This window comes from Caretta caretta, chromosome 10 (genome assembly GCF_965140235.1).
Source record: "Caretta caretta isolate rCarCar2 chromosome 10, rCarCar1.hap1, whole genome shotgun sequence".
Classification (NCBI taxonomy): domain Eukaryota; kingdom Metazoa; phylum Chordata; order Testudines; family Cheloniidae; genus Caretta; species Caretta caretta.
This window is the reverse complement of record NC_134215.1, coordinates 41,066,430-41,081,020: the sequence shown is the minus strand read 5'-3', so window position 1 is coordinate 41,081,020 and position 14,591 is coordinate 41,066,430. Positions and strand designations below refer to the sequence as shown.

At 48.5% G+C, this 14,591-nt stretch overlaps 1 protein-coding gene across 3 annotated transcripts in view; it reads right to left on the bottom strand.

Annotated features, from left to right (window-relative positions):
• INSYN1 (inhibitory synaptic factor 1) overlaps nucleotides 1-14,591 on the bottom strand; it is a 94,405-nt gene that overhangs the window by 54,431 nt on the left and 25,383 nt on the right. Inside the window, exons 2-3 of one of the 3 annotated variants that reach the window (XM_048866158.1) lie at nucleotides 12,996-13,312; nucleotides 12,415-12,552 (exon numbers count right to left, since the gene is read on the bottom strand). The exons of 1 other annotated variant lie outside the window; for it this stretch is intronic. The gene's annotated coding sequence lies outside the window, so the exon portion shown is untranslated. The remainder of the gene's footprint in view (nucleotides 1-12,414; nucleotides 12,553-12,995; nucleotides 13,313-14,591) is intronic. One more of the 3 variants, XM_048866156.1, reaches the window with a different exon arrangement.

The following is a 14,591-nucleotide window of genomic DNA, read 5'->3' as shown; positions in this document are numbered from 1 at the left end:
CCCCTTTCCCTCCATTTTCTCCTTTTTCTGCCGTTTTCAAAGGCAAAACATTTTATGCAACCTGAAACAAGAGTTTTCAACTTTCTGAGTCACTGAGAATTTTTAAAAAATTAATTTTCAGTTCATCCAAAATTATTTCCCCCCCCCGATCTTTTGAAATTGCCAGTGAACCGAAAAATCCATTCTTCGCCCCGCTCTACTTCTCACAGTCCTACTTGTTTTTCCCACTAACAGAAGCGAGGCAATTGAGGATGATGGTTGATAGCTGGGGTGCAGCAGCGATTGTGAATACACCACTCACAGCTGCCTCTCTGTTCTCTTGGGCTCCCTCTGGATGCTGTATCCATTTGTCTCCCACCTTATACTTTAGATTGTCAGCTTTTTAGAGCAGGGACCAACTCTTTGCTAAATGTGTATATAATGCGGCCCGGATCCCTCAGTCCTTCAGTCACTACCACAATATAAATAAATAACAGTGTCACCAGCAAAATACTCCAGCCACTCACTGGCCACCTGCCCTTTGGCCAGTCCTGTAACCCACAGTTTGCTTATTTTCAGGTTTTTAATCAAGGTTTTATTTGTCTGCCTCTCAAATCTGCTTGGGCTTTAGTCACAAGCCCAACCTGGTCACTGGCCCACTTTCAAAAAGCTGGAAAGGCATAATTTCCCCCGACAACCCATGCTGGTTTGCCCCTACTAGGCTGTGCAGTACTCATCCCAATGAATTGCTACCGTCACATCTTTCTTCACAGTGGTCACTTAGCCCAGGGATTTCTTGCCTAACATTTTCAAAATCTGTCTGCCTGAAGGTGGGCAGCTAACTTCCCAGTAAGAAGCCACCTTGTGATAAATGAAGGGGGGTGGTAGCTCCCTTTTATGGACACCCAGCCAGCCAGCTAGCTAAAAAATCCCTCTTAGTAGCTGTTCTCTACTTGCTTTACCTGTAAAGGGTTAAAAAGTCCATAGATAAAAGGAAGGGAATGGCAGGGCTGGCTCTAGGTTTTTTGCCACCACACGCAAAAAAATTTTTGGCTGCCCCCCCTTTTTGGCCAGAATGCTGCCCCTGGAAATGTGCCGCCCATGGAAATGTGCCCATAGGCGCCGACTCTGTGGGTGCTCCGGGGCTAGAGCACCCCCGGGGAAAAATTGGCTGCCCACCCCTCCGCCCCAGCTCACCTCCGTTCCGCCTCCTCCCCTGAGCACACTGCCGCTGCTCCACTTCTCCCCCATCCCAGGCTTGCCGCGTAACAGCTGTTTTGTGCAGCAAGCCTGGGAGGGAGGGGGGAGAAGCAGAGCGGCAGCGCACTCAGGGGAGTAGGTGTTGTTTTCCCAGAGAGCAGAGACAAGGCTTGGGCCAGTTATGAAAAATCATCAGATCATACCTAGAAACTACTCATTTGGAATCCCAGATATGAAAGTAGATCAGGAAATGTCTAGGAAAACGCAATTAGGTTTATCTCTTTTATTTCTTTATGGCTTGTGGACTCCTCTGTGCTAACCCAGGTGCTTTTGTTCTGTTTGTAACCTATAAGCTGGACCTCAAGAAAGCTAAAGTTTCTTAATTTTTGTATTTGCTCTTTTTAAATCTAGCAATAGCCTACGTTTTGAGATTTTTTTTCTTTCTTTTTTTTAAATAAAGTTTACCTTTTTTAAGAACAGGATTGGAGTTTTGTGTCTTAAGAGGTTGGTGCACATGTTGTCTAATTAGCTGGTGGCAACAGCTGATTTCCTTTGTTTTATTTCTCAGCTCTTCCCTGGAGGGGGAGGGGTATGAAAGGGCTTGAGGGTACCCCACAGGAAGGAGTTCCCAAGTGCACCTTCCTGGGTTCTCAAAGGGGTTTTTGCACTTGGATGGTGGCAGCATCTACCCATCCAAGGTCAGAGAAAAGCTGTAATCTTGTGAGTTTAATACAAGCCTGGAGTGGCCATTATTAATTTTTAGAATCCTTGCACGTGCCCCCCTTCTGCACTCGAAGTGCCAGAGTGGGGAATCAGCCTTGACACACCTGTACTGCAGACGTTAAGCATCTGCTTCATTCTCTCCTCCTGTTGTTTGGGGTAATCAGCACTTCTGAAAATCAAGATGCGTTTTATTCAGCTGCCTATCTCTGGAGTTAGGTGGCCAATTTGAGGATCAGTGCCCTCAGTTTCAACATTTGTCCATTATGGTTATTACCGAGCCTAACCCATTCAGTTCTTTGCCTCAGGGAGAGTCATCAATGGACAAAGGACAAGGACAAAGGTACTTCAAAGTTCCCCAGTTGAATAGGCTGTGTGGATTCATTAGCTAATAGTAAGGGAAGAGGTCTGGTCTGTAATTGAGGATGCATCTATTTCTGAAAACAGCAGAGGTGGGATGGGAGAAGGACCAGACTGAGAAGCAAATGGAAGATACTCACAGTCACTGCATCATGAACTGACTACTTCCTCACAATAAAGTCACTGAAGCAAGTTTACCCTGCTCCAGCAATGCAGATCTATGTTTCCTGAAAGCAAACCATTTGGGAAGGAGGATTGTTTATTTAGGTGCAGAGGATCAAAGCCAGGGTCCCTGAAATGTGGAGCCAGGGAGCTCTGGAGAGAAATGGAAACGGGCAGGATAGGATCAGATCTTGCAACCCAGGGCTGGGCTTGGCTGAGAACCCTTTGGGTATTCCAGGAAGCAATGTTGGTGATGTAGGACACATCCCTTGGAGGCACCATGACATGGTACTAGGGGGCACTGTGTTACTCACACTTGTCATCTTCCAGCAGTACTGACCACACATGATCATTACAGACCTCATGCAGGAGCAGGTAATCTGCTCTAGTGTCTCCAAGGCAGAATTCCAAGGTGAGCAGCTGCCTTCCACTTACTTCATTGCCCTTGGATACAGAATTCCTCACTTCCTGTGCTAAACTGCTGCATGGTGTTAAGTAGCTACCCAGTTCCACCTGTGTGGTAAGTGAAGTGATTCCTGGATCTAGACAGTTAGCAAAGTGCTTTGGACTCTGGGAGCACAAGGCTTTTCTCTGGACTTTCTCCAAGATGTGGGCAAATTGGAGATTCAGAGAAGAGCAACAAAAAATTATTAAAGATCTAGAAAACATGACCTATGAGGGAAGATTGAAAAAATTGGGTTCGTTTAGTCTGGAAAAGAGAAGACAGAGTTAATAACAGTTTTCAAGTACATAAAAGGTTGTTACAGGGAGGAGGGAGAAAAATTGTTCTCCTTAACCTCTGAGGATAGGACAAGAAGCAATGGGCTTAAATTGCAGCAACGGAGGTTCAGGTTGGACATTAGGAAAAACTTCCTAACTGTCAGAGTGGTTAAGCCCTGAAATAAATTGCCTGGGGAGGTTGTGAAAGCTCCATCACTGAAGATATTTAAGAGCAGGTTGGACAAACACCTGTCAGGGGTGGCCTAGATAATATTTAGTCCTGCCATGAGTGCAGAGAACTGGACTAGATGACCTCTCGAGGTCCCTTCCAGTCCTACACTTCTATGGTTCTATGAATCTATAAATATAAGCGATGACACCAGAGACTGCTGTAGGGGGATTGGACTCTGTCCAATTCAGTGAGATATCTTGCTCAATATTTCTGGTTACAAGACATTGCAGATAGAGCTATTGAAGGCTTGCGAATGAAACTCGTGGAGCTGAGTTTATATTACAATCTTAGTTGCACTATGTACTGAGCCTACTGTACACTTTAGACATAGATGCTTGGGTTATAGCTGTGAATCTACTCAAGGTATTTCTAAGCTATAAAGTAACTGAGCCAGATCTGCTCTGAGTTACAGTGGTGTAAATCAGAGGCACTTCACCGATTTCGGTAGAGTTACTCCAGATTCACAGCTGTGCAATGAATGAAATAAGACTCTGGCTCACTGGGTCTAATACTGGAGATATTGCCATTTTCTGTTGTCTTTGCCTTGTGTATTCCTTGCCATGGGTTCAAAACGGTACCATTCTGATTAACTAGCATTTTACACTCAGGGGCTTTAATAGAAGGAAATTGGCAGTAAGGGTACAGTGTTCACATGGTGTTAAACCTAAGAAAATGTGACAGAGCGCAGGCCTTAGAAAACAACCCCCAGCCCCTTCATCAATCAAACAGAGCACCCAGCAGAGCTTCTGACACCACCCTGGAAAACCGACAAGCCAAGAAGCAGCAGAAAGCAAAACCCCTCCACATTCTGCTTGTGAGAAGGTAGAAACAGGAGGGTTCCCCTGTGGCTGTGATTCCTTCTACGGCGAGGTCACTGGTGGTTGGTGCAACCAGTCCACGCACCCCAACCCTACCCCTGCCAATTACAGTCCTGGCTCCTGAGTGTCAATGGCTGGGCAGGTGCCAATTGGCTGTGCAGCCAGGCTGGGGGACCCAGAGAAGAGAGAAGAGTCAGCCAAAGCCCTAGGGGCACTAAGAAGCTTGGGTTTGCTGGGTGTTTGAGTGAATCAGAGGTCTATGGCCCAGGCAAGCTCATGAGAAAGACTGTGTGCCTGATTTTTGCAACTAAATTATGCAGACCCAAGAGGTTTGGGTACACTTTGGAGATGTGGAGCAGTGATGCTGGGATTCTGGTTTGGCTCATACAGATAGAGGGAGTGTGGACAACTCAGATCTGGAATTTGAAGGTGACCTAACGTCCAGGCGATGGCTGGTTCCAGTGCTTCAGTTCCGATCCACTGTCAACACACTATCTAAAGCAAATGGCTGATGCTTCGGGAGGAGGGATGGCCTAGTGGGGAGCCGGCGGGCCTAGGACTCAGAAGACTTGCGTTCAGTTAACAGCCCAGCCATAGACTCCTTGTGGGACCTCATGCAAGTTTCTTAACCCACTCTGGGCCTTTGTTCTCCAGCTGTAAAACGGGGATCATGCTCCCCTACCTCCCAGCAGAACTGTGAGGAGAAATCCATTCATGTTTATTAGGGTCCCTGTAAGGATCTAGCCAGGCAGACACTTCCTCCTTCCCTAAGGTATCTAGGGGTGACTGATTGTCACAGTAGATAGGCACCAATAGCAGCCTGATCCTAGAAACTAGGTGCACCAGTTCCCTCTGGTGCACCAGTTTAATGAGCGGGAAGAAGAGCTGGGTTTAATGAGCGGGAAGAAGAGCTGGGCTGCCATGGCTGCCATCCTGAGTCAGTGCCCGCTGCACACTGCCCGAATACTAACTGGGCCTGCATGTTTGTGATAAAACAATGCGGGAGGAGAGTGCCGCCCCAACTAGCCCCCTTCCAGGTCCCCGTTCGCTGAGGCATCGGCTCCATGAAATCCTGGGCTGACCGAGTAATTGAAGGGTTACCAAAGATGGAAGCAGCCCAGTGAGCGGCTTGATTACCAATCTGCTATCACTGACCCCCTAGTAGATTCAAGATTCCTGGTGGGGTGTGTAGGGGACTGCCAAATTCCCCTGGAGCAAGAGAGCACTGCAGCCACGGCAATCAGTGGCTGTCAACGCAGAGCGGAACAAAGCCGTCGGAGACAGGTGGGCAGGGCACAGAAATATGGACAGCACACAGGGATGAGTTCCTGAGACCTGGGTGTGCAGGGATCAGGGACTGGGAGAGCAGCCAGGAGAGGACGAGCAAAGGGAATGCAGAAGAAATTTGCTCAATGGACGCTCCATCCAGAAGAAGTGGAATGCCCCCCTCTACCCCACCATCGTGTACTGTCAGCACTGGATAGCACCTGGGGCTGGCAATCTGGAAACCTCGGTTCCAGTCAAGGCTCTGTCTCTGTGGTACATCTACACACCCCAAAAAAGCCCAACAAAACCCATGTTACCAAATCTCAGAGCCTGGGTCAACTGACTTGGGCTCACAGGGCTCAAAAGAGACATTCCCACTTTGGGCTAGAGCCTGGGCTCTGAAACCTGGGGAGGGGAGAGGGTCTTGGAGCCCGAGTGTCTACACTGACAAAGTTCCTCCTCTGCCTTGGCGGGTCCTGTGCTTATTGGCAGATTTGCTCACCTCAGAGATTCATGGCAGCCCTCAGTTCGGCCACTTTTGCTAGTGGCTCAATCTTGCCGTTCACTCAGCTAACCTCATCACTGGCCAGCATGGGGAAAAGGAAGTAGAACAATCCCGCAGTCTCTGCTGGTCCACCTAGTGGGTCGGGGGACAGGCCAGGGACCTTCCCCTCTGGTGGGACCCACAGTCCAGGTCAACTCCTCCTGTATCCAATAGGGAGTTGGGGAGATGCGGGAACCCCGGCCTGCCCTCTACTCCGGATTCCAGCCCAGGGCCCTGTGGATCACAGCTGTCTATAGTGTTTCATGTAACACCTGTGTGACAGCTACAACTCCCTGGTCTACTTCCCCATGGCCTCCTCCCAACACCTTCTGTATCCTCACCACAGGACCATCCTCCTGATGCCAGATAGCATTTGTACTCCTCAGTCTTCCAGCAGCACACACTCACTCTCAGCTCCTTGCGCACCCCTCACTGACTGAAGTGAGGTCCTTTTTAAACCAGGTGCCCTGATTAGCCTGCCTGTCTTAATTGATTCTAACAGCTTCTTAATTGGTTCCAGGTGTCCTAATTAGCCTGTCTGCCTTAATTGGTTCCAGCAAGTTCCTGATTGTTTTGGAACTGCCCCTGTTATCTTACCCAGGGAAAAGGGACCTGCTTAACCTGGGGCTAATATATCTGTTTTCTATCACTCTCCTGTAGCCTTCTGGGCCGACCCTGTCACAACTGTTATTTGGAATCCCCCAGCACAAGCCCCATGAGCCTGAGCCCATTAACCCAGGCTCTGAGACTTGCTACTGCAATGGCTTTTTTTGCTGTGTGGACGCAGCCTCTCTGACCCTGGGCAAGCCACACACAGCCAAACTTTGCAAAAGTGGCCTCTGATTTTAGGGCTTCAGTTTTCGGGCTCAATCTAAGGTGCCAAGGTGGAGCTGGGTGGGAAGCGGGTTTCTCAGCTCATGACAATTTTTGAGATAGTGAAAAATGTTCCTGACCCAGATCAGGAGAAAAAGTCAAAAATCTGGAAAATCAGAAAAGATTTTTGATCTGGGTTAGTCAAAATGATCAAGTCCAATAGTCTATTTCATTTTGATTTTGAGCATTTTTTAAAATGGTTAATTTCTTAGCTTAAATCTTACTCTAATTAGCTTACATTTCTGAACAAAACATTGTTTCAAACCAGAAAATTAGAATTTTTCTCTAAAACATTTAGAGAATTTCAAAACTCTTTTTTCCGAGTCAAAAAATTAATCAAAACTGACACTGGTTTTGACAAATCGGCATTTTCTGACAAAAAACATATGTATTGGGCAATTCCTGGCCAGCTGTACACTGAGTGCCAGAGATCGGCAGCTCCCACTGACATCTACAGCAGTTCTGGTTACCCAGCATCTCTGACATGCAGGGCTCTGGGGTGTCCGATCAAGCACCGTGAGCTGAAGCACCTAACATCAGATGTCACTTTTGAACTTGTAGAGCTAGTTTCCCCACCTGTCAAAGGAAGCTAGTGATCCTCGCTTGTCTCTGGGAAGAGCTTGGAGATTTATGGACGCAAAGCTCAAGAGAATTGCCAAGTGTCATTATTACCATGTCAGAAATACCAACTTGCTGGGGCAGAAGGAAGTTCCTCCCACATCAGACCCTGTGCACACAAACACACAGTCACACATTTTTCCTGTTAGGCAACACCATGGCCCCAGTTTGCAAACATGGGTGTCTGAGTTAAGGCCCCCAATTCCCCATCTGGGGGTTGCCCAGCTCCCCATCTGAGGTGGGCTCAGAGGGGTTTGAGCTCGAACTTCCCCCGAGTTCAGGAGCTGTGGATGTGGGAGTCTGGTGCTGGCCCATCTCTAGCATTGAAAACCTACAGCCAGATGTTTAACAGCGCTCAGCGCTGGCACCAACAAGAAGAGCCGGGCCCTAGAGCTAGTTCAAGGCCAGATCCTTCTCAAGAGGCCCTGCTGATGTAGAAGGGACCACAATGTGTTGTGATCTGTCTGAGAAACCCTTTTGTGGACGTGCTTGAAGCCTCCTTGTAAGTGCTGGTTGTCAAGAGAAGCAAATGTGGGTGCGAGCTTGAAAGCTGGTGCCAGCACATCTGGCAACCTCCTAAAGCACCAACAGATGGATCTGCAAACATCCAAAATGGAGCTTCATCTGCTTTAAAGGAAGCCGCCCCATCTGCTCCCCGGCTCTCACTGCTGCACTGCTCCAGAGCAAGGCGCAGGGATGGAGGGGCATTTAAAACAGCTATCTTCCCAGCTCTGCTGACTGTGAGGTCACCTGTCAGTATGGTACAAAGCTGGCGGGGGGTCTGATAGTTCAAAATCACAGTCACAGCAGGGGTCCAGAGCACCTGCAGCCTGCACCGAAGTCAGGGGGAACCCAATGGCCATCAGATGGATAAGCTCCAAGGCTCTGACTTTTGTAAGTCTGCGCACTTGCACTGGGAGCTCCAGCCCTTCTGAATACTAGCCCCCAAACCAGTTCCCATCTGGACTGACCTACCCCTCACTGGCAGGCTAATTAGTGCAGTTTGCTTTCTTTGCACACCTGCAGCACTGTGGAAATCAGCAGATGAATGGGCCTGCCCCCATTTTGCCAGTGAGCTTAGGAGTGGTCTCAGCACCTGTGCAGGGCTTTGACTGGCTTAACTCTGCTCCCGCTGATGTCCTGGGGAGCCTTACCATTAACCTCAGTGGGAACCACACCTCCCCCAGCTCTGTGCACAGCTTCCTTAGCCATACTGTTCAAACCAGCATTATAATCAGACCTAACAATGTAACCTGAAAAATTCATTCATAGATGCTTACCTCCACCAATCAACAGGGAGTAAACAAGATCCAGCTTTTCGGGTCAAGGGCCCTCCCTGTCTGCATTTCCCGAAATCCTTCCACAGGAGGTGAAGCGTGGAAACAAGTAATGATGAGTAAATGATTAATTGGAGCTTGTTTCTCAGTGAATGGTGAGTAGATGGGTTTCTGTTACACTGTCTCGCAGCATGATTGTGCTATCTTGTCTATTCCAGTGTATTAGAGTGCGCCGGATCATTTGCGATATCAGCAGCTGTTATGCAGTTAAACATCATTTACATAGCTCTCTATAACATGTGATTAGAACAATAAGCCATCTTTTCACCATTTACTTTTCAAAGCAATTTCTACTCATCAGCTATTGATTGCAATATTATTATGGGATTTATTATAATAATGGTAACATTTCTGGAGCACCCATCAGCCAAGGATCTTGGAAAGCTTAGTTACGGTAAATAGTTCTCCCAGCACCCCAGAGAGGTAAGGAAAGTATTAAAGCCAGTTCACAGATGGGTAAAACACAGCCAAATTGTGAGCACCCGGAGCAGTGCCTGGGGAAATCATACTGATTACATAGTAAGGTGCCCCTCAGCATGAGTAAGGATCAGAATCTGTCCCACAGAGATTAAGAGGTTTGGTTGTCAGGGACCATATCCTCAAAGGTACTTAACTGCCTAACTCCCACTGGTTTCTAAGAGAGTTAGGCACCTACATACCTGTGAGGATCTGGACCCACATGTCTTTCCATGAACTTGTCAGTAGCTTTCGTGCCATTCTTCCCCTCTCTGTCTACACTGCACATCAACGCAGGTTTGAGGGGCCTCCAGGTGCTCCGAGCCCCCACTTGCCCCCAGAGTACAGGACATGGGTGACAATATATCCTAGGATCAGTCTACCCCAGAGGTCATGCTGATGGCATCTAAGAGGTGCAAACAGACACTCAGTCATGGCAAGGGAAGGCTCTGCAATGAAGAGCACTAAAAAGATCTATTAACCAGATCCAGTTCAGCAATAAAAGTAGAGCCAATGGAAAAACTACAAAACAAGGCAGCCCCGGCATTATATGCATAACAACAGCTCCCATCATCTGCAAAGAGTGGGGAGAGCTGATCCAGATGTCAACTTTGTAATAAGTTAATTAGCTAAGCCCCATAAAGCCCCCTGTGAGACAAGCATTACTGCGTCAGAGCTGATGGGTAAACTGAGGCACAGAGCGTTTAAGGGGTGACCCAAGGTCACACTCTGCGGCAGTGACAGAGCCAAGAATGGAGCACTACCATGCTGACACCAAAGGCCCCACATGTTGGGTGCTGAGCACAGACAGTGAAGAAATACTCCTTCCCTAACAGAGCAAAGTCAGGGGGCTAGGTGGAAATTGGAGCAGCAGGCAGGGGGTGTGAAAAGGAGCTCAGAGTAGCTACACAGAGCCTGGAGGAGCCAAGCAACTGGGGAGGGCAGAGGGACTGGGTGAGGTGAGTTGTGCTCCCAGGGCCAGCCAAGTGTGCAGGGATCTCTCCTTCCTCTCAGTTTGTGTCAGCAGCACAGCTGCTGAGAAGGAAGCTCTCTCACACCATGAGAGACCATAGCCAGCCCCTGACCTCCCCTTCACTGGGTTATGAACAGGGCAGAAGACACGGAGTCCCATTCAAATCCTATTCAAAACACAAACTAAAGGAGCTTGGGGTAGAGGGAACCATCATACTACTTCCTACTGGGGCAGCTCTCTGTGCAGAAGATGCCAGGGCTGGAACAGCAGAGACTGCTGCAGGTCAGGACTGATGTATATCAGCAGAGTTGGGTGGGATCTCCAGTGACGGAGCAGCAGGGTAGCCAGGGGGTATGGGTCTGGGATTGAGGGGCATCTGCAAAGCAGGGTGGAGAATCCAGGATTTGAAAACCAGAGGGTGCAGTGGGCAGAGACCAATCTGCGCTACGCCCAGGCTTACAATCCCACATCACTGAACAGCCTCCCTATTTGGAACAGCTCCAAATGAAGTCAAAAGGGTGTGGGGATTGATGGACTAAATGCCCGTGCCTGCGTTTCCTCTGGAGTTTTGCCACAGGTTGTGGAGAAGGTAATTGCAAGCTCACAAGCAGCTTTTGGGGCCTGTCGCGACCATTCCCATGGTGCTGACACATGGCACTGCCGCCCCGACAGGGCCCAGAGAGGCACCACGTTGATAAGGGTTAGTCAATTTGGAAATGCCAGCACGGAAGCCCATTCATTACCTGCCTTCCCGTTTTATCTTATTTCAAATGTGTGATCTCAGTCAAAGATTTAATAATCATTTTCCCTACACATAATACAGCCCTGTCTTGGAGTTCTGGGGAATAATTATATACACAAAAGGAGAGAGGGAAAGAAAGGAGAGGAGAGAGAGGGAAAGAAAAAAAGAGTGTTAAAATATAATCAGGAATAAAATGGACACCTAAAACTGCTCAGGGAATTTACCAAGATTAATACATGAGTGGCGGGGTATAAGAAGGTGGCACCTCCCTTTTGGATAATACTGTTAAAAATGAATGGATAAAACTCGGAGGGATTTTATAGAGATGGGCCTGAACTAGAATCCTACATCTGAACACCCCTGAACTCTGGTGAAACACAGATCTGGGTCTAGACTTCACAGCTGCCCCGTGTCTCTGTAGCAGGCTGAACTAACCAACAGAACTGAATGCAGAAAGGCCATTAGGAAGGCACCATGGTCCAGCAGATAGCTACCAGGCCAAGCTGCTAAGCAAACATGACTTCTAACCCTAGCCTAGCCACTGATGGTTAAGTAAGTCATCTCTGTCTAGTTTGCTTAAAAGACTAAAAACTCCTCAGCACAGGACCTGTTTCTCACCGTGTGTTTGTACAGCATCTACCACCCTCAGGCCTGGTGGTGCTATATAGCACAAATAAAGATGTTGACATCTAGGACTGAAGTATGTGACTCAGGCTCATTTCTAATTTACAAGATAGAGACAGGCCCAAACTGGAACCATTTATCCCAGCCTGCCCAGGCCTTGTGTGTGTGTGTGTGGAGGGGACAAGTGAACATGATCCAGAACCAGACTCATTTCCGGATTTACAAAACCATAATCCAGCCAGCACATTTTTCACTAAATCAAAGCCAAAAGCCACCCCACCCCCCCATTGCAGAACGGTTGTCTGTCTCTGTAGAGTTCTACAGCACTCCACTGTCGTAGGGTAAGGAGTTTCATGGATCCGCTTGTGAGCACTACAGGAAATATCACAGAGCACAAAATGCCTCTTCATATCATCCAAACACTGAGTGAAGGTACTCTGAGTACCAGGGAGACAACTTAATGGGTCACTCTCAGGTTAAAAATCCCAGGACAGATTTTCAGCTGACATAAATTGGCCTAGCTTCATTAACTTCTATGGATCTATGATGCCAGCAAACAAAAAAACCCAACCAAACAAGAAAACATAACACACTATATTATGGCAACAGAAATAATTTTTAAGATCAGATTTCTTGCAGTGCACTTAGTTCACTTTCTGCATTGCACTCCTCTTGGAAAACGAAATAGTCAATTTCACAGGTTTTTGCAGCCAGTTTGGCTTTCCTGCAGGCAATGTTTGGGTTGCAAACACAGGGCTGCCAAGTGCCAGGCATCTCATGTAACACTCACGCCTCGGATGCCATGCGGCTAGCCGGACTGCAGACTGTAGCTGTGGTGGCTCCTCTGGGCCTGCTTTGGCACCTGCTTTGGATGCAGCCCCGCAGCCCGCCCTCGCAGCATTCCTTCTGCTGGAATCGGGTGGTGAATCTAAGCAGGGAAGGAGCAACGGAGAGGAATGGGTGGAGGCGGCACCGGCATCAGACTCCTACAGCCACTAGTGAGACCCCTGCTACCCACCCACCCCAGGGCCCCCAGCCACCATGTGACTCATTCACCCCTCCAGTAGCACCCAACTAGCACTGAGCAGCCCCCAGTCTGAAGCACTTACCCACCCAGCACCCATCAGACACCATCCAGCACCCACTGAGCCATCCATGTAACCCAACACTGCAACACACCCTCCCCCACGCCTGCCCTAATGCCCCCCCCCCACCTCCCGATAAAGCTGCCACACTTTGTGCATCTGTGAGTTGTACCCCCGTCACTGCTAGAGGCAGGTGTGCTGGCAATTAGCTAAAACCTATTTATATTCAAAGTATTTGCAAATATGCAAATTAGGCCATGAAATAAATGTGCAGAAAATACCACACCTCAGGCTCCTGCAGGGGAGGGTCAAGTCCAAACAAAAGTTATTTTCATGGACATTTTAATTAAAAAAAAGAAACTATGATAGGCCAACAGGACGCTGCTCAGCTCCAGACTAGGGGTCAGCTGAGGTGCACACATCGGGTTAGAGGTCGATCAGAGTTCTCCGCGTCTGAAATCTTGGATGCCAGGCCCCTGAGGTTGCCATCTGATGATCTTCCTTGGTTTCTGCCATATTGGGTCATAACAAAAAAACAGGCCCATTCCACTTAGGGGGTGCAAGTCCTCCAGGGATACAAGTCCGACTCAGCACTCCCTGAAACTGAAGGGGAGAGAGAGGAGCCAAGAGTAGATCTGAGTTTCTTAGGCCCATCTTTAATCACCACCAATCTTAGATCATGCCTTGTTTTTACAAGGGCATGAATCCACTTGACAGTGCCTCTTCACAGAGAAAAAACAAATGTTTCCCTGTCCTCACCCCTTGCAGGACAAGGGAGTGATCCGGGGGAAGCTCCATGACACAAGACAACATTTAGTTGTTGTTGGTCCTGATTTAGTTGAGGTTTTTAAGGTCAGGCTTGACAAAGCCCTGGCTGGGATGATTTAGTTGGTGTTGGTCCTGTTTTGAGCAGGGGGGTGGACTAGATGACCTCCTGAGGTCCCTTCCAACCCTAATATTCTATGATTTTATGATTCTATGATCTCCATTAAAACACCCAAAAAACCTTTGAGGGGTTCGGATTTGTACCAAAGCAAATCAGTGGCCACTTAGCCACTTGACCAGCACTGCCGTGCTGCACACCAGTGCTTTTCAGACCTTCTTGTACCAGCTGGGACAGAGCTGAGATCCTGCGTTGCAGAAGCACAGCACCTGAGTAAGAGCAACAGCCCCAAGCTGCTAGGGCCCATGTCACACAGTTGAGCAATTCTGATTCTATCCATGAGAGCGGCACGCACAGCCACCATCCCGTTCATTACATTAGACAATGTCCATTCTACTTGCCCACTGACAGAGCCCATCAGCTCAACACAGCTGTGATGGTGTGGCTCTGTAGCAGTCATTCCTAAAGGCCTAGCTGTCATTTCACTCCACCCCACCACTGACAGGACCCAGTTTATCCTGTTGCGTTCAATGGGAACTTTCAGGCCCAGCACATATAATTTCATTGTAATTAAGACTTACCTTGAACGGAAGTGAGCCCATAGGATTGCAGAAGCTGCTTAGCAGCCTCCCTGGGTTTAGTAAGTGATGTGTGCCACTTGGAACAGAGCCCAGCTAGCTGTGCTACAGAGAGATCAGCAAGATCTGCTGCCTTAGATCCAGCAGTGCTGCTGCAGCAAGCCCAGGAAAGACAGCATGGGATCCAGCCTTTCTGTCCCCTTCCTAACCTCCCTGCTTCACCATCTCTGCCACAGCTTCCTGCTTCTCAACTACCAGCCACATCGGGGATGGCTCATGGCCTCAGAGCACATTCAGCGATCACGTTTACCAATTTGACAGCTTTGCTCGATGGGAAGCAACAAGTCACGACTGGGGCTTGGGTGGACAGACCTAGTGGTTGGAGCAGGAGTCAGTCAGTGATCCAATCCAAGGGTAAGAG